We start from the raw sequence: 19,198 nt of genomic DNA on the forward strand, positions 1-19,198 counted from the left end.
CAAGTCAGCCGGAGACCTTTCTTCTCTTTGTCCGCTGTCTTTGGGTTTGACATAGGTAAAGAAGGCATCTATTTTTTCTTCCCAAGTAACCTAAGCTTATGGATTTGAAATCTTTTAACATGATAAATTCATTTACATGTAACATATAGAAAGATGTAGAATTAAAGAATTTTAAAAGTCATTCTATTTGAAATATTCTATGGGTCATTGTATTTCAATATTCAGCTGTAGAAAATCTATGGAAAATCAAGACCTGTCCATTTCTAATATTTATGATAAACTACAATAAAGGAAATTAACTTATCATACCAATATAAAGAAGAGCATCGTATTCACCAGCCTGTGCTGCAATAATGATTTATACCTGTTATTATATAAAGTCAAATGGCTACTAGAACCTTTGCTGATTGTTACCACTGAAGACAATATAGATACAAATGCCCAGATCCAACCATTAAGTGCTGTCAGAGACATGGAAGGTCTTTGACAGATCTCCTAAATGAGCCAAGAGCACATATATTTAATGCCACTTAAAGTACCATGGATCCCATAAAAGATCATTTTGAAATGTGAAATATTTAGAGAAGATATGGACATTTAAAATGTGTTTCAGAAAAATTAATTTGAAGTATCCTATTGAAATGACTGAAAATTTCTTATGTTGTCCATAGATTAAAGAAACCAATTAGAATTGGTTGGCTTAGCATGCACTAGAATAATTCAGGAGAATTGGGGCTTTTAAAACTGACATAAATCAATGAGCATACTTACTCAGGATTATCTATGGGCAGGAAACAATCAATGAGTTTGGCAGAACTGCTTTCTGAAAGCACAGCACCTTTCTTAGTTTACACTATAATATTAGCTTCCTTGAAAAAGGAGATTTTTTAGACAAAGTATTTTGGCCTCTTTCTTTTGGTCTTGCTGAGAGGAGAGAAAATAGCTTTTCCCACGATAACTAGCAAATGCTTATTCTATTTCTAGCCCCAAAATGTGTAAAGTGCATAGAGGTTTCAATAAAACCCTTGTCAAATCTTTCCCTCTTTTCCTTTAAGTCTTTCCTTGTTGGTTGATTTTTTTAACTGAGAATTTATTTTCACTGACCTAGCTGTGGGGTAGACCACTAAATATGGGTCACTTGGGCTACAGGATTCCCACAGAGGTGAGAAGGATTTAAAAAAATGACCCTTTGAGATAAAGCAGTGCAAATATCAGGGTGAGTCCTATTTGACAGCTCAGTGCTGATTACTGGAATTTTCCTCTATCCTCATATTTCATTTACACCTGCTGTTTCTTCCTTCTTTTAGCTTGCTTGGTATGTGTGGGGGGGAGGGTGGGGTATGTGTGTGGGGGATATTATACTATATTGAAGTAATTTGATTTAACATTTTATCCATCATTAGATTATCAAAATGAAGTTCAATGTTTACAGGGATCCTCAGCATCATTTGATGTGTCATTTTAAAAAGTCAATGGTCATATTGTGACTTTCACCATCTCTGGTTGTTCCCATTACCTAATACTGCTTAACCATTTACTCTAAAACACAGCAGCTTAAAGCAACTATTTTATTTTGATTACAATTTGAGGAAATCAAAAATTGTAGATGGACTCTACCAAGCCGTTTGTGCCTGATCCTCATGGGACTAGTTGGAGGAGCTGGGGCTGGATGCTCTAATTGCAAACATGTCTTCACTTGCATGTCTCAATGATGCTCCTTATGGCCTTTCTCTCTCTTCACATGGCATCTATCTGATTTTATTGGTTCTTTCTATGTGGCCTGGGATTCTCACAACATGGTCATCTCAGGAGAGTCAGACTTTTTACCTGGGCTGACTTCCCCAGAGTGAGCCAGGAGATGTGGACAGGTGTTGCAAAGCTCATGATCTTGAAATACCCTAGCTTGAGCTTGGCTATAATGAATACATTTTAAACAATCCTAGTAACTCCATCTTGCCCATCCTGTGTTATGTAGGGCATTCTGTTCCAAAAGCTTGAGGTCTGAGACACTTGGCATCTTTGTAACCAATTTTCTGAGAAACAGCACCTACCAGCCCTGTACATCCTGTATCTGCAACTGTGTAACTGTTACCCCACACTGCTACCCCACATCCCAAGTAAAAAAACACTTTTAAGTACAACTTTTTGTTAGGCCTCCCTTCTCACCTAACCTGTTCCTTCTGCTTTTGTAATAATCTGCTTACCACCCCCTGACCCTAAACTGGTATAAAAATGTTGACTTTGTTCTTGGCTGAGAGGTTTGAGCTCTAGCTGACTCTCAGACGCTGGCATAAAGTTGGACTGTCAACAAACTCAGTGCGTGGCGCTTCTGTTTAAACTCACTTGGGTATAACAATCTAGCCTTGTAGAGTGTTCAGTGTCACTTCTGTAACATCCCATTTGTTAAAAGGAGGCACAAGTCCAACAGTTTCCAGGAGAGGATAAGTCGACTCCCCATCGTAATGGCAAGCATAGCTAAAATTCCTGGCAATCTTAATCTACAAAACTGATGCTCAAACTTTTGATCTTCCATAAAGTCACCTAATTAGTTTCCTTGAAGTAATTACTTCCAAGATTGTAACTTTTGTTGCAGCAGAAATAGCAAGTATTTTAGAGTAAAACTGAGATTAAATGACATCTTCTTCTTACTCTCTGTATAACTTTTGTTACTTAATATATCTGAACCTTAAATTCCTCATTAAAGTATCTGGATGACAACATTTTGGAAGAAGGAAAAGAAATCAGAAAATGTTTCAAATGTATTTCATGTAGTGCCTGGCACAAAGAAATTCAGTAAATTTTAGTTCTCTAGTTTCTTCCTTATGCTTTCCTCCCAGATGAGTAGTTTTCCCCAATAGAAATGACACCTATGGCTTAAAAACTCTTGCTCCAATCTATCCTGCATGCAACTTGTGGTTGAAGGAATTTTCCTAAAACTTTTCTTTAAAATGTTACACACTTTTCAAAATATTTTATAACATTGTGACGGTTAACTTTACATGTTAACTTGACTGGATTAAGGGATACATAGATAGCTAGTAAAGCATTATTTCAGGGTATATTTGTGAGAGTGTTTCTGGAAGAGATTGGCATCTGAATCAGTGGACTGAGTAGGAAAGATTTGCCCTCAGTGCGGGCAGGCATGATCCAATTGGCTGAGGGCCTGGATAGAACGAAAAGGGAGAGGAAATTATCTCTCTCTCAGCCCTGGATTGAGTTAACAGCTTTCCTTGTTCTGAGACTTTTAGAATTGGACTGAGCTACACAACCAGCTCCCCTGTTTCTCCAGCTAGCAGATGCCCTAGTGTGAGACTGCTCAACCTTCATAATCTTGTGAGCCAAATCCCCTAATAAGTCCCCTCTCTTCCATCTCTCTCTCTCTCTCTCTATCTATCTATCTATCAATCAATCATCTATCATCTTTTTACAATTTTTAGTTAATTAATTTTTTTTTTTTTGAGATGGAGTTTCGCTCTTGTTGCCCAGGCTGGAGTGCAATATAGAAGTCTTGGCTCACTGCAACCTCTGTCTCCAGGGTTCAAGTGATTCTCCTGTCTCAGCCTCCCATGTAGCTGGGATTACAGATGTCCACCACTATGCCTGATTAATTTTTTTTATTGTTAGTAGAGACAGGGTTTCACCATGTTGGCCAGGCTTCTTTTGAACTCCTGACCTCAGGTGATCCACCTGCCTCAGCTTCCCAAAGTGCTGGGATTACAGAAGTGAGCCACAGTGCTGGGCCCTATCTATTTAATCTATTTATCAGTTCTAAGAACTCTTAGTTCTTAGTTCTGTATTAGAACTAATTACAGAAGCTATATTGAAATTTATTAAAATGTAATCTGTCTGAATAGTCAAGGCTCCTGTAGTCTATCTCCAACTGCTCTTTTATGAACTTATACCCCTTACTTCTGAGCATGATCTGGGGACTACACATTATACATTAAGTCCTCAACTGATAACCATTTCTCAAGTATATGCTGTTTCTAGAACTATTCCAGATTCCAGAGATATAAACAAAATAAAACTTTTCTTTCTGTCTACTCCAAATGCATGTTATATTGTCACATAGTTGAAATTCTGGTTACACATTCAACCTACTGTTGTTCCTTTTCATATATAATATTCATAAATGAATCTGATGCTGAATACTTTCCTTGCTAAAATCTTCTGTCTCCAAATTCTGACCGCCATCTCCAAATTCTAACCACCACCAACTCTGTGAATTCTCTTATTCGTTCACCTTTCATTTTGCTACCTTTCTTTGTTACTTTTGCTACTCTATGTACCTCTATTTCCCACATAAACAACTGAAAACTGGCTTTGATAATCTATCCTCCCAAATTTAGCCTTCCATTAAATTTGTATTCAGGTATTGCTCCAATTTTTTTTACCTGATTCATTTCATTTAAGAGAATAATTCAGCTACTCTACTCTTTTTGGTACCTAACAAGAACTTAAATTTATGTCTCTTCTCCCTAGATGACCAAAACCAGAACTAATATCATGTTTCTCCAGAAATAATCAAAACTTTGGATTGCTGCATTATATTTTAGCTCTTTGTGTGCATCTAATGTCACTTATAATCAAAGCTAGCTTTATTTAAAAAAAGCTTTTGTAGAAAAATGGTCTCACTATATTGTCCAGGCTGGTCTTGACCTCTTGCTTCAAGCAATTCTCTCACTTTGGATTCCCAAAACACTGGTACTATAGGTGTGAAATGCTGTGCCCAGCTCAAAGCTAGATTTGATGTACATGTGAATCCCTTGTAACTAAAGGGATATTAAGATGCCCAATTACTATTTAGAAATTGAAATAATAAATTGTTTTCACCCATATTAACATAAATTAATAATTTAAAAAATTTTTTCTATACTTTTAATAATTTTAGTGTTTTAATTAGAAACTGTAGATAACTGAAAATGATCCTCATTAATTTATATGATTAATTTATTAATTGCTAGAAATAAGTTCCAAACCACCATGAAGTGATACATTTACCTTTGCTATTCATTGACTTTGGCCAGTAAAAAGATTTTAGAAGTGTTTTTTAAAAAGGACATATGAAAATATATTTTATAAAATTTAAGGAAAATTCTACCATTAATCTTATTCAGCTTTCTTCTTAGTAAAGAATTTCTATTTGTTGAGTTAGTTTTCATTAACCTATTAAATTACATACCTCTGTACCCATCATTTCTAAGTTGCACCCAAGAATTCTTTCATGTCTAAGGTTATCTTTGAGGAAAAGAAAATATGTAAGGCCATCTTACACTCACAAACTTTTCTTTGTTGATTAAATAAAGGATTATATTTAGGTGGATTATATCTATGTATTTTCTGTACATGTGTATACAAATGTATGTTTAGGCAATCTCTAGAAAAATATTAAATACATATGAGGTTAAGATTGAGTGTCTACATCATTTAAAAAATGTTTCTCACAAGCATAATTCAATTTAAAAATTGGCTTAGACATGGAAGAAAGTTAATTCTTTTCAACTATGACCAATATATTTCAAGTAGTTTTAGAGTGAGAAATAATTATTCAGGTTAAAGTTCTCTGTGCCTCTCCAATCATACTGTATTAGAGACCTTCTATTCTGCTTCAAAGCTTCTGCCTTTACTGGTTTGAAGTAACTTGAAACATTGACTGACGTGGAGAGAGTAGGGAATGTTATAACAGAATCCCTACAATACTATACAACCACTCTCACCTGTCCATTTCAAAACAGACTATAAGGACTAGGAAACAGGTAGTCAGAGTTATTATTCAGTTATTTCTTTATACAATAATTTATTTTTTCATTTATTAATTATTGAAAAGCTATTTTGTAGAAGACACTATGCTAGCTCTTGTAGATATACAAAATGTATCCAACTTTAATGAAGCTTACAATTTAGTAGTAAAAAATTATATGCCATATAGTCTATATTTGTTGTGATTTTTAAGATAGTTTAATTAGCATATTTATATAACATCAATTAACACATATTAACAATATCCCTTGTTTATGCTTGATATTCTAGTATGATTATTACAATATACTTTTATTTTCAAAGGTGTCCCCATTTGGAGGATGAATTATATCAGTAGTGTTTAAAGTGTTGTCCAGGGATCTCTGGGGGTATCTGATATGTTTTCTTGGGCCAGCAAGAGAAAAATTATTTTTATAATATACTACAAAATTGTTTTTCTTTTTCTCCTCTAACTTTCTTATGAGTGGAGTTTTCCAAAGGCTACGTGAAGTGTGATGTTGCAGCTGACTGAATGCAAGGCAGATCTGAGGATCCAGCTGCCTTCTATTAAGCCAAATATTAAAGAGACTGCATGATCATAAAACAAAGCCACTTCTTTTAGTAATCTTTTTGTTCGTTTTGAAAAAATATTTATTTTTCATTAAAGTATATTGCTTATGTTATTATAAACTGGGTCTATTTTATCTGTATTATTTTAAGTGCATTTACAGATGAATATATATTTTCATGCTCAGTTTTTATGTCTAACAGGGTAAAAATTCTTAATATAATCTGTATAAACATCAGCCCTCTGGACCCTTAATAATAGTTAAGAAAGTAAAAGCCTCCTGGGACTGAAAAGTTATGTTACTGGAAAGTTCCATTTTTCTCCATATTATTTCAATTACCAGTTTGGGTTTACTTCAGTTTCTGTCTTTGGAGTCATAGAGTTTTATTTCCCCATATATAAAAAGACTTTCTCTCAACTCATACATTCAAGAAATACTGTGTCCAGTATTGTGCTGAGAGCTAAGAATACTGGAAGTAAATTAAATGGATTTTGTTACGTTACATAAGAAATAGTCACTAAAAATGTAAAATTTACCCATGGCAAGCTAGGAAGGAAAGCTATATGGTTTATGCCTATCTATAATATTTTGATTTGGCCTTAGGGGTAAGAACAGGAATCATTCCCCATGGGAAATTACATTTGAACTAAAATATGAAGTATATACAAGTGGTCATGTGATGATGCGTGGAAAGAGCATTGTAGATAAAGGAAATACATATGGAAAGGCTCTATGAGAAAGCGGAAGCATGAAGGATATGAAGGGCATGAAAGACTCGGAAGATCCATTTGGCACGAAGACTGTTAACAGTACAGTGGATAGAGTCAGGGTAAGAGATTCAGGTGAAGAGGTAGGTAAAGACCAGATTATAAAAGGCTGCCTACACCCACTAAGAGGACTTTTCTTAGTGTTACATGCAATGAAAAAATTTTTAGCGGGGGATAGGGGGTTACAGGATTTTGTTGTTGTTGTTGTTCCATGATTTGATTTTTGGCTATGAAAGTGAGTTCTGCTGTGAGATGATGGAGACTGAACCAGGATGACAGTTTTCAAGGAACAATGACATATTTAGGAGCTAAATCAGTGTAGCTTTTTGATGGATAAGATATTAGGATGGCTGGAAACACCTATGAATAGACTTCCTTTTATTTATTTATGCATTTAACACATATTTAAAATTTTAAGAAATTGGCAGCCCTTAGAAACTTTTGGACTATGCAACTGACTGGTTAGATAAATGTTTCACCTGGGGTAGCGGGGAAGCACTGACCAGTAAAAGTCCAGAACTTCCAAGTTAATGAAAATTCCCTTGGATCATTCACATGTAAACCTGTGTACTACAATGAAAAATAAAAATGATAGACTGTCAACTTCAGGCTAAATGAGATCAACAGCTCTATAATATTATTCCCAGTGAAATGTGTTGTTTTATTCTCCTAAAATAGATAAGTGAATCAAGTTCAAACTGGTTTTGATATCCATTGTTTTTAGAGCTCTAGATTTACTCTTTTTTGCCCAGTCACTGTGGCCAATCAAATCAAGATCAGATGTACATTTTCTCCATAAAATCAATTTTTTTCTTCCTTACTCACCATTCCACAAGAATGAACATCTAGAATATATAGTCATGCATTGCAAAATGATGTGGTCAACAACAGACCTCATATTTGACAGTGGATCCATAAGATTATACAGTATTTTTATTGTATATTTTCTGCTTAGATATGTTTATATATAAAAAATACCATTGTGTTACAGTTGCCTATAGTGTTCAGCAGTTACATGCTATACGGGTTTGTAATCTTAAATAGGCTGTACCGTATAGCCAAGGTATGTAGTAGGTTATACCATCTAGGTTTTTTTAAGTAGATTCTATGATGTTTGTGGAGTCCCAAGGAGTTAAAAGAAAATTGAAAAATGGGCTTAGCTGGCAAAAACAGAAACAGGCAAAAAGGAGTGAATGCTCCGAGAAATGGGGTGAACCACAAGCAGCTCACTAGCGTCTAAACATTCTGCTACAGGCGCTCAGCTCACAGCCCACCTGCACCCAAGCATTCTGTTTGCAAGCATTCAGCTCAAGCAGCACAGCCTTATAGAACTCCCCCTCCAGGCCCTGCCTCTTTACAGACAGTGAGCAGCCTTCCTTCTGCTGTCTTGCCTGTTGCATCCTTGCAATGTATCTCCCCCTTGCTTTTTTTTAATAAATCTGCCTGTCTAAACTCATTCCTGTCTTGGTAAATTCTTTACTATGTGTGCCAGCCTTAAAGAGTCACTAACACAATGTTCACATGACAAAATCACCTAAGGACACATGTCTCATAATGTATCCCTGTCGTTAATCAAGACATGACTTTATTATGTTATTTGAGGATCCTTTATTTGATTTTATTGTGTTATTTTTTATATAGATTTATAACAGCATTATCAAATCTGTCTGGTGTCTTTGAAGAGTTGTGGAACAGTGGAGAGATCCAGGACCCAGGCCACGCCAACTGATTCAAGTCTCTGGGAAGAAATTTGAATTAATCTGTGGGTAACTTGTTTACACTGAAGTCAGAGAAAACTAAGAAAGAACCTGTGGAGAAATATTTGAATCTTGTTTTTCTGGATTAGGGAGTCCTGAATGAAGTTACTACTCTCATTTAAGACTTTGAGATAAAGTTGCCTTTGGAAGCTTCTGGAATTCTATTGTTTTTAGGACTTAGTAACATTTTCAAGGGTTTAGTTGTAGTGTACAGTATGTGAGGGCAACAGCTGCCCTATAAGTGATCTACAATTGATTGAATTTATGATTGAAAAGTTGACTGTGATTGACTTTCTGAGGTTTCTTGGATTAGAACTTGCCCTTTTCTTGGTTTTAAGAGACATTTTAGCCCCACCTGTTTAACATCATCATCAGAGATACTTTTATTTTTTTTCTTTTTGGCCATATGTGTAATAAACTGTATTTCCACTTTTCCATCTGAGGGCACATTTAATGCTGTTACCAGCTAGAACAATTGTTCTGATGTAACAGTTCATCTGTGGCTGGGGATATCTGTGGCACTTTATTCATTTGTGTTAGTAAATTTTAATTGATTGCATGCTGATAGTTTACAGAATATAGAAGTCTTGTTTCCTGATACATATACTGTTTAACATTTACCTTATCACCAGTCTTTTAACTTCTAATATTTGAATCAAAGATTTCTATACCTATTTGCCCCACTTTGATTCTTATTATAATTCAGCAAGTACCCATTAAATTAAACGACATGGGATTGGAATGCAAAGCAATTCATATACTTATTGATTTGAAACTATGAAATGATAGGGCTTTTAAGTTGAAATACATTGAGTGATGTAAGTCTACTGAAAATTAGACTCCTTAAAATTAACTTACGTGTTTACTTATTAGCATTGATTTATGTCTTGCTTCTTGCTGTGATCAGTACTTGAAAGTTATATCACTTGGCTTTCAATATTTCATAATTAGAACTCTAGCTATTCAGGAGGTTTATCGCTACACTCTAATTCTGAGTAGCATTTGTGATGTTTTAGATGATGTTTTCCATTTGAAATGGTGTAAGTTCTAATATCGCTAAAGTTAAAGAGGCAAATTAGTTAGTGATCTAATTAAGAAAGTTTTTAACTTCACATTTTCTTCATTTGGTTGGAGTTATTTTCCGCCTGAAAAACACACAAGTATTATACCAGATGTATAAAATGGTTAAGGAGAATACATATAATTTAATAATATTCATGTATAAAACGGCTAATGGAAACACATATAATTTAATAATGTTCATCTCATAAATATCAGTTAAAGCTAGGTAGAGGTTGATGATTCTCTTCAGTCTTCTAGCTATTCATGTATGTATGTTGGCTTATAAGAAACAATTACCATATTGAAGATTGTGTCTCCCAATATTTTCTAGCTGTAAATTGATAGAGGTGAGAGCATTTTCAGAAAAAAGAAAAAAAAAAAACATGATTGTTAGCAGCCTTTTCCTGTGCAGTAAGTGAAGCAAAGCATTATTTTAAGGGAAAGATGAAAGTAGCTGCAGAGGCCATTTAGACTTGAACTTCTATGCATGAAGGCCATCCACCCCAAGCCTATCCATCACATATGACTACCAGCCAATCTTTGCAGGCTATAATTTCTCTAGCAAAAGGTAAGGCAATGCAGCCATCCCCAGCTTTGATGAAACTTTTATGAAGGAAAATTTATACTAGTTGTACCTGATGCTCAGTTGGGCGCTGATTAAATGATTTATATTTTGCCTGATCAGAAAGCCAGGCAGATTAAAAATTGTGGCAATCCCCTTTCAGAGTGCACATCCTTGTCTTCAGGTCATTGCTGAGAGAAATTGTCAATGTGGTTCAAGGACAGCTCAGCAATTCTTACTTTCTCAAGGCAAGTCATTATTTAAGTGGTTGGATGTATATTTTTAAGAGCAATGCCTTTGAAAGCTGACTTTCCCCTGTAATTACTGCCCTGCCAAATAGATGTTAATTTAGAGTTGTTTGGGGTTTCAAAAGGCAGGACATAAATTAAATTTTACTTAAATATCCTCCAGAAGTCTTATCTTTCAATTTCAAGGCACATATAACTTAAAATAAGGATTTTAAACATGCCAGTTACTGGCTCAGAAACTAGAGAGGGATTGAAACATAGCAGCAGAGCAAATCTGGCCAAGTGAAGGCAGACTAGGGAAGTCAAGCCAGGCAGGAAGAATCTGCTACATGTTATGAGCTGGGAAGGCAGTGATTGAGTCTAGGCAGATAGTCCTGGATAGCTCCTTCACATATTGTCCATTTCTTATGCTGATACGTTTTCTTATTTATCAACATTGTTTCAGTAAATCAATTAAATTACTATCAATAGCAATGAATATTTATTATTTACCTTATATATAATATAGTAGGTTTGGAGATGTAAGGAAACAGGTATTAATAGTAATAGGCCTCAGATTTGCTACTCATCGGTGCCAGGAGAATACCCCTACTAGAAGGTAAATTTGGGAATCTAGCATCAAAAGGAGCTGAACAAAAAAGTAGTCCCCATATATATTTCATTCCTCATTTATGGTGTTGCCATTGTTCAAATATAAAAAATCATATATTTTTAATTTTGCCATTGGCTGTTTGCATTATTATTATCATTTATACATCTCTACTTGACTGATTTGTCTTATTTATTTCTGTTTTGAGTGTGTACGGTAGTGCCCAGAATGAAGCAGATTCTCCATAAACATTTGCTATGTGGTGGGAGGAACAAATAAATAAGACAAGTCATCAAAGTTCCTGCTAATCAGAGTTCATATAATATATTTCCTGGGAACAGATATCCAGCCAGATAAAATACAAGGACACTGTATACTGGTATCCTTTAAAGGGACACAGTCAACATATTTAGTCATAAAACTGAAATGATGTAAATGTTATGCAAGAGTCCTCGAGGATGCCATCTTGAACTGACAGATGGATGTGTTCAAGAGGCTTTAAAAAGTGACTTTTAAAAACTGTGTTTCAAAACGCTTCAGAATTTTTACATTTGTCACACCAACTTTTTGTTTGTAAATTCATATTCAATTAAAAAGTGTCATGAGACATGATCTTAATAAATATTCTTCTTTTTTCCCAGAAAACAGTATATCATAGAGGCATAATGAAGGAGTAATTGGGAAATGGGGTATATAGTTGATGTTTTTCTGACATACCTACCTTTATTTTGCATTGAAAACATACATACCAAAAGCATAATAGTGTTCAGATGCATGGTAGAAATAAATTGACTCTGAATTCCAACTTTTACATATTGATAAATGTATTGATAATCAATTAAGTGATAATTCCTTTTCTCTTCACCCGCCACCCTCTATTCCTTTAGAAGCCAATAACCAAATTTAAAGCAATGTACATAGTACATATCTTCTGTCATTTAAATAATAAACATTGTATCAGGGTCATGTTTGGATTGTGCATTAGAGAATGTTTTAAATTATAGTATTCATGCATCAGTTTTCAAAGAGCTGTTAAAGGTAGCATTTAAATACTTTCCAAATGACTTTTACAATTTAAGAGTTATTTTTTATTTCTGTTCTTTAGAAGTTATTGAGCCAATTCCTACCACTTAAAACAGCTGATAACAAATAAGGGTACTCTGGAGACAATTTTTATACATTAAAAATTTCTCCTTCGATGCTGTAAAAATCAAAGTCCGAGTAAGCTGAGAAAGAATACGGTTAAATAAATAAGCTGTGACCAAATTTACGGAGTTTGTGTTTAACAACTTCAGTGTTCTTTCACTTAGTTGATGTTTATGGTCAAACTTCCAATCAGCTCTGTCGGGACCATTACCTGGCATTATGTCTGGGTTGTCTGTTTTGTTGCTCTTGATTCCTTAGTTTAATTTTTAGTTCAATTTGTTATGTATATACACCACTCTAATGAAAACTGACATAATGAGTTGATTCAAAATTAAATGATTCAAGAACTTAATATAATCATGTAGGAAAATAAACATCCAAATGATGCAGCAGAGAAAAGATAAGTTGCTTATGAGTTAATTTATTTTGAAAGCTAAAAAAAAAACTTGTGCAGCATTTTGGGGAGAAGTGATTATCTCTTCTATATTTGCAGACAGTTTAAAAAAACTGTAGCTCTAACATTCTTATTAATCTTATTCTTCCCACCTCTCATCTGTTTTATTTCCTCCTAGCTCTCTTTATATCTTTTATTACTTCTCCCATGAAAAACATTAAGCCTGTCTTGTATGAAATGCTAAATCTAACATGAAGCAAAGTTGCAACTCAGTATGATCACCCATACAACATGTAAGTTTGCAAATTAGCCCTCACATGAGTCCATGAAAATAAAACAGTGGCAGAGACTTCTACGTAAATAAGCTTTTGCTTAGGCATTTTATGACACAAATGGTCTACTGGCTAGAGTGATAGAAGAGGGCATGTAAGAGCATGTCCTGAGTATGTATAAGAGTGTGTCATCTGATATTGGCTGCCTGAGGTATTCCCAGGGTGATGAGTCTGCTGGCATGCTTGAGGCAGGTAGGCTTTGCCTGTGTGGTACACATTCATTTCCTTAAATTTTAAGCAGGATAGTGTAGGGGCCAAGGAAAAACTTCCCCATCTCCCTCTAAGGTTTGCTGAAAATCACTGACAAGAGGCAGATGTAAAAAAAAAAAAAAGGTATACATATTCATTATTAAGTGTATATGGGGGCCTTCAAAATAAATAACCAAAGACATAGGGGACATTGTCTATTTTCATGCTTAGGTTTGAAACTGTCCCAATAATCTTGTAGGTTTTTTTTTTTTTTTGGCCTTAGAAATGGACCTTTCTGGTCTTAAAGCTTGAAGCTTACATTTATTTTACCTGAGTTCCTTCCTCAGGAAATGGCCTTAGGGCCTCTCAAAAAAATTATAGCAAAACTGAAACTCACCAGATCACCACATCCAATGAGATGCCAGATCCCTCATTCATCATGATTCCTTCATTGACCCTCCCTAGTTCCTGTTTTCTTACACGTTGTTACATTTCTTCCCTGCTATGTAAACCCCTGGTTTTAGTTGGTCAGGGATATGAAACTGAGCTCCCATATTGTCAGTTGAAGCACCTGATTAAAGCCTTCTTCCCAGGAAATAGTCATAGGCTTAATGATTGGCTTTCTGTGCAGTGAGCAGCAAGACCTAGACCAAAGGTCCTGGTGTTTTTGGTAACAGGTTCAACAAAGTACAAACAGCTATGGAGAAATATGATTGGATGAAAAGTATATGACCTAATGCTATAGACTGAGTGGGGAAACCCAGCAAGATCTATCTGCTAGATTCTTCTTGGCCTCTGGGAACATGGATTCCTTCCTTCTGGGTATTGGCAGGACCCTTTCTGGAATGAGAATCTTATGACTTAAATTCAAACAAGATAGGTCAGATAATTTCTTTATGGCCAGTTTTTACACAGAAAAGCAGAGAGAAAGGTAGGTTTTTAGCTTTTATAGCTGCTTTGGGGAAAAAGTGGTTCTAGTTTTTATGACCCATCCTGGGGAAGAGGGATTCTAATTTCTATGACTAGTCTCAAAGGAGAATTGGACTGAGAGACAGGAGGGCAGGAGAATGTCAGAGAAAAACTTATGCTCTCTGAGGCAATTTCTGAGGCCTCCATTTTGGATTACCTTTTTGAGTCCCAACAATAGTCACCACTAATATCTTTTCTCCTTCTTCAGTTGGGAGAAGGGGAAAAACAGGCAGGCAGGTAGGAGGGAAGTTAGGAAAAAAGCAAGGAAAGATAACCAAAAGAAAGATTTAAGTCCACTTCTGATATGGTTTGGCTCTGTGTCCCCCTTCCCCTAATTTCATCTCCAACTGCAATCCCTATGTGTTGAGGGAGGGACCTGGTGGAGGGTGACTGGATCATAAAGGTGGTTTCCCCATGCTGTTCTCTTGATAGTGAAGGAGTTCTCATGAGATCTGTTTGTTTGATAAGTATCTGGAGAGCACATTTCCCCTATGTGTTCCCTTTCTCTCTTTCTCTTTCTCTCTCTCTCTCTCTCTCTCTCTCTCTCTCTCTCTCTCTCTCTCTCTCTCTCTCTCTCTTTCTTGCTGCCTTGCAAAGGTAGCTGCCCAAGTTCACCTTCCACCATGATTGTAAGTTTCCTGAAGGTTCCCCAGCCATGTGGAACAGTAAGTCAATTAAACCTCTTTTGTTTATAAATTACTCAGTCTCAGGTATTCCTTTATAGCAGTGTGAAAATGGACTAATACAATCTCTAAGGCAGAGCTTTTTCCTACAAATCTATAAAATGCACAAAAATATTTATATTACATTCATTCATACAATGAAACTTAACAAGTAGCTACTATATATTATGGACTGTTCTAAGAACTTCAATATGTAGCATTACATAAAGTGTGACATAGTCCAGGATTCAGCAAAGTTTTCTGTTAAAAACAAAATGGTAAATATTTTCGGCTTTGTAGAGCATGTGGTTTCTGTCTCAATTGTGCCTTTGTAATGAAAAAGCAGCAATAAATAATAGTAAACTAAGGAGCATTGCTTTGTTCAAATAAAACTTTATTTACCAAAAGAAGCACAGCAGGTTTGGTCCTGCAGCTCATAGTTTGTTCATCAGTATTATTCTAGTTGACAGTGATTTGAAACTCATAGCCTGGATAAAAGTCACCACATTTCTTACATTCAAATTGTTATCTCAACTGCAGGTTTTAGGTTTTGTTTTATTGGGAGACATAGATTAGGTTTTTAATTATATAATGTATATTGGATTTTATTAAAAAGGAATCCTCACAAAATGATAAAATATTGCCTTGGCTAAGTCAATCATGTTATATATGAATCTTGCGGATTCTTTGTACACAAGAAACAATACCAGCTAGGAGACAAGTGTGTACTTAGTACAGAGCCCTGTAAAATTGGATTTGATGCACATGTTACAGCCCAAAGGGATATAAGTGACTCTGCACTCTCTTAACTCTATATCTAAATGTTGAGACTGTTAACTTTTCACTGATGAAAGTGAAAGCTCAAAGCTCACATTTAACCACAAGTAAGCAAGCTCAGCTCTCTGACCTCTAGTATAAGTGGATCACTAGTATAGATGGATCACTAGTATAAGTGGGTCAGTATTACTATAATCTTATAAACTAGAAAATTGTACTCCTTCTGGAAAAGAACAAGCAAGATTAGTAAAAGAGAGGCTTGTGTTTGGTGTGGGAGTGATAGCAGGAGTTTTCTCTTTTGCAAAGTCCTACAATTTGATTTCTATTATAAAAAGAAAACTTAGATTCTGCAAATTGACTTCCAAATATCTTTACCAGGATTCAGTGGCAGCTCATCCAAGTTAACATGAATGTTAAATGTTGATGCCTAGGATATAGAAATAAGAGAGCCTATGAGAAACAATCTACTGCATAGCAGTATTGTCTCGTGAATTTGAATGCCTTTTTTTTTACAGAAGATAAATAGAAATTTTCAAATGATTTTGAATAGAAAAGTATGTCATCAAAGGTGATACAATAAATTTGCCTTTGCAAAAAAGCAATAGTGTTACTCAGATTTGATTGTAAGACACACTCAGAGATCTTGGAGTTCATGTCACTGACTAGTTGTATTAATAATAACCAAAGAAAAGGAGCAGCATTGATTGCTGAACTAATTGGATGTTTCTTGAAACGTGGCTGTGCCAAGCCTGGCTCCTCTGAGAGAGAGAGAGAGAGAGAGAGAGAGAGAGAGAGAGAGAGAGAGAGAGAGAGAGAGAGAGAGAGAGAGAGAGAGAGAGAGACAGAGACCAAACACCAGTATAATAGCTTTACTATTCCCTTTGGGTTGATATAAGCAGAATCAATATGTACTAATGACTGCAGCAATAAATTTGGTCATACTTCACAGGGTAACATTCTGCACTTACCCAGTTGTTGGTTTGACATAGAATAATAGAGTTTACCCTTTTAAGTTGTAAATTACTATGAAAATGCAGAGCCTAACACAAAATGCATTTGGGGATGTTTTTAAGCATGGGAAATATTGCTAATACTTCTACTAAGCATACTTAAAATAAATAAATAGTACTTATTGCTTGGTTCGCAGCTGCAGCTGGATGAAAAGCAGTAGGAAAGGAGAAAAAATAAGACATACATATTTATCAAATGCACAAGGCTCATGTTTACTTAATCCATTTCCAAAGAGTTGCTTACACCAGAGAAAAAAAAGAGAGTTTTGTTTTTACTTCTGAGTTTCATTTCAGTGAAGATGATATAGAAGTTAGTACTGTTAGTTACAATCGTAGTGATTGAAAAATTGTCATAAAATATTCCTCATGACCTTTTGCCAATCATTAATTTGCTACCACTTTGTTATGCTTTTATGGCTTAAGTTTGGTGTCTAAGAATAAATCAACATCCCCACACATATGCAAACACACACACATACAAGCACACATATTAGATTTATACATATGTGTGTATGGAAACACACACATTCAAATGGTATATTGTATGTAAATGTGCACATCTTCAGACACACCATGAAATAAAGTGGTTTTGTTCTATTTTATTATAATGAAAATTATCTCTCACACACTATTTTCAGGATTGACTTTGTGATTATAACTGGTAAAAAGAAGTATTCTTTTGTATGGATTTGATTATGGGATCATATGTGTGCTTGGGGGGAACTTGTAAACCACTCTGTTACCTTTTCGTTGTTTAAAAAAAAAGACTTTAAATTTTTTACTTTCCCTAAATGCATACATAATATGGTTAGTAAAAAGAGTTTGTTTAGAAAATAGTAAAATGAATTTACTCAATTCAAGAGTGAAATTGAACTTCAGTGTTCTCCTTCTCATCTTCTTCCTTGTATAATTTTCATTGCATTTAACTGTTTCTGTCACAAATTTGAGATATGATAACATTTTCCCCTGTATTACATGATAGACATATGTCTTATAACAATATTGTGAACTTCTAAAAGGCCTAGGAAGAGTCATATTCTTTTTTGAATTTCTTAAATATCTGGCACAATGCTAGGCATACAAAAATATTTGATACATATTTTTAAAATTCAAAACAAAACATGTGTAATTGCTTATGTCTGGCCTTATATGTCAGTAAAATAACTGAAGAGATGACAAAGGTTAGTTAAAATGAAGAAGAAATGAATATTTTCAAAAAATCTGTATTTTTTTAACATTTTTGAGAAATACATTTATTTTAAATAATATAGTAATGTTTTATTTAGTATATTGTGTTATATTGAAAGCAAAGATAATATAAAAATATCTATTATATTATGCAATGAACCTACATATACGAACCCTGTGGGAAGGAGGAAACTGAATAGTTTCTGCCCTCTGATTAGTCTATTCTAAAACTTGTTCCAGTCATCTCTTTTTAAAATGAAATCATTTCTATGAAATTCTAACCAGGTTATATATATTTATTAGGCACTAGAATGTCAGTTGATATGCTAAACATCTGGTTACCTAGAGAGTCTGGCTTAACTGGGCAGAACAAGTACTTTTTTTTCTATCTAATCCACTGATTACCTACAAAAGAATTATTTCATCATTCTGGTCACCATGCATCCTAAATTAGGTTTTGCATTGAAGTGTTGATACTTACTCATTAGTATGGAGTCATTTGAGACTGAAATTGCAGGTGAAGATTTGTCTGTATGTGGCGTTAAATGTTGACAGATCATCTCCCTGTAATGGGAATGTGAGGTGAAGACAATGTGCTGCCAATTGAATTGGAAATGCAGATACTGAATCATTAATGCTTTAAATTGTAAAGTGTCAGATCTGTCTAATTCAGGAAATATATGCTTTTATAAATATCAGACTGTCACAGCCACTCTTTGAAAACATTTCAGTGAACTCTGTATCTACGGTAACATCAAAACTGTTTAATTTTTTGTTTTTTGGTCTTATTATCAGATTTATTCCAAATTAGTGACTTCAGTGCTTGATCACATTAAGTGAATATATTCCCACTCCTCTTAGATCTCCTATGTGTAAAGGAGACCTAAAGTAGTTTTATATAAATTGTGCAGCCTGCCTGTAAGCAAGTATGTTTAGTAACATAGGATTGAAGACAACAATATTCATTAGTATTCAAAATTAAGTCCAGGTTTCTAATTATTCCAAGCTATTGAGAGCAGCTTGCCCATGAATTATTTTAAGGCAACGCTATTCCTTTATGTTATGACTTGATGGGTAAGGGAGACACTAGAAATGCTTCAAGAATGCAGCTATACTTAATGCCTGCAGTAATTTTTCCTACCATAGTTACCTGTATGTATGCTTCACTCACAACTTAGAACATAATATACTTCATTTATACTAACCCTATTCCAGAACGTGCCATGGAAAGAATACTG

The 19,198-nt window shown here is 34.8% G+C and overlaps 1 long non-coding RNA gene across 11 annotated transcripts in view; it reads left to right on the forward strand.

Annotated features, from left to right (window-relative positions):
• The window catches only part of LOC128931612 (uncharacterized), a 522,921-nt gene that overhangs the window by 230,422 nt on the left and 273,301 nt on the right, over positions 1–19,198 (forward strand). The window lies entirely within an intron of this gene.

Source organism: Callithrix jacchus, chromosome 3 (genome assembly GCF_049354715.1).
Source record: "Callithrix jacchus isolate 240 chromosome 3, calJac240_pri, whole genome shotgun sequence".
Lineage (NCBI taxonomy): Eukaryota > Metazoa > Chordata > Mammalia > Primates > Cebidae > Callithrix > Callithrix jacchus.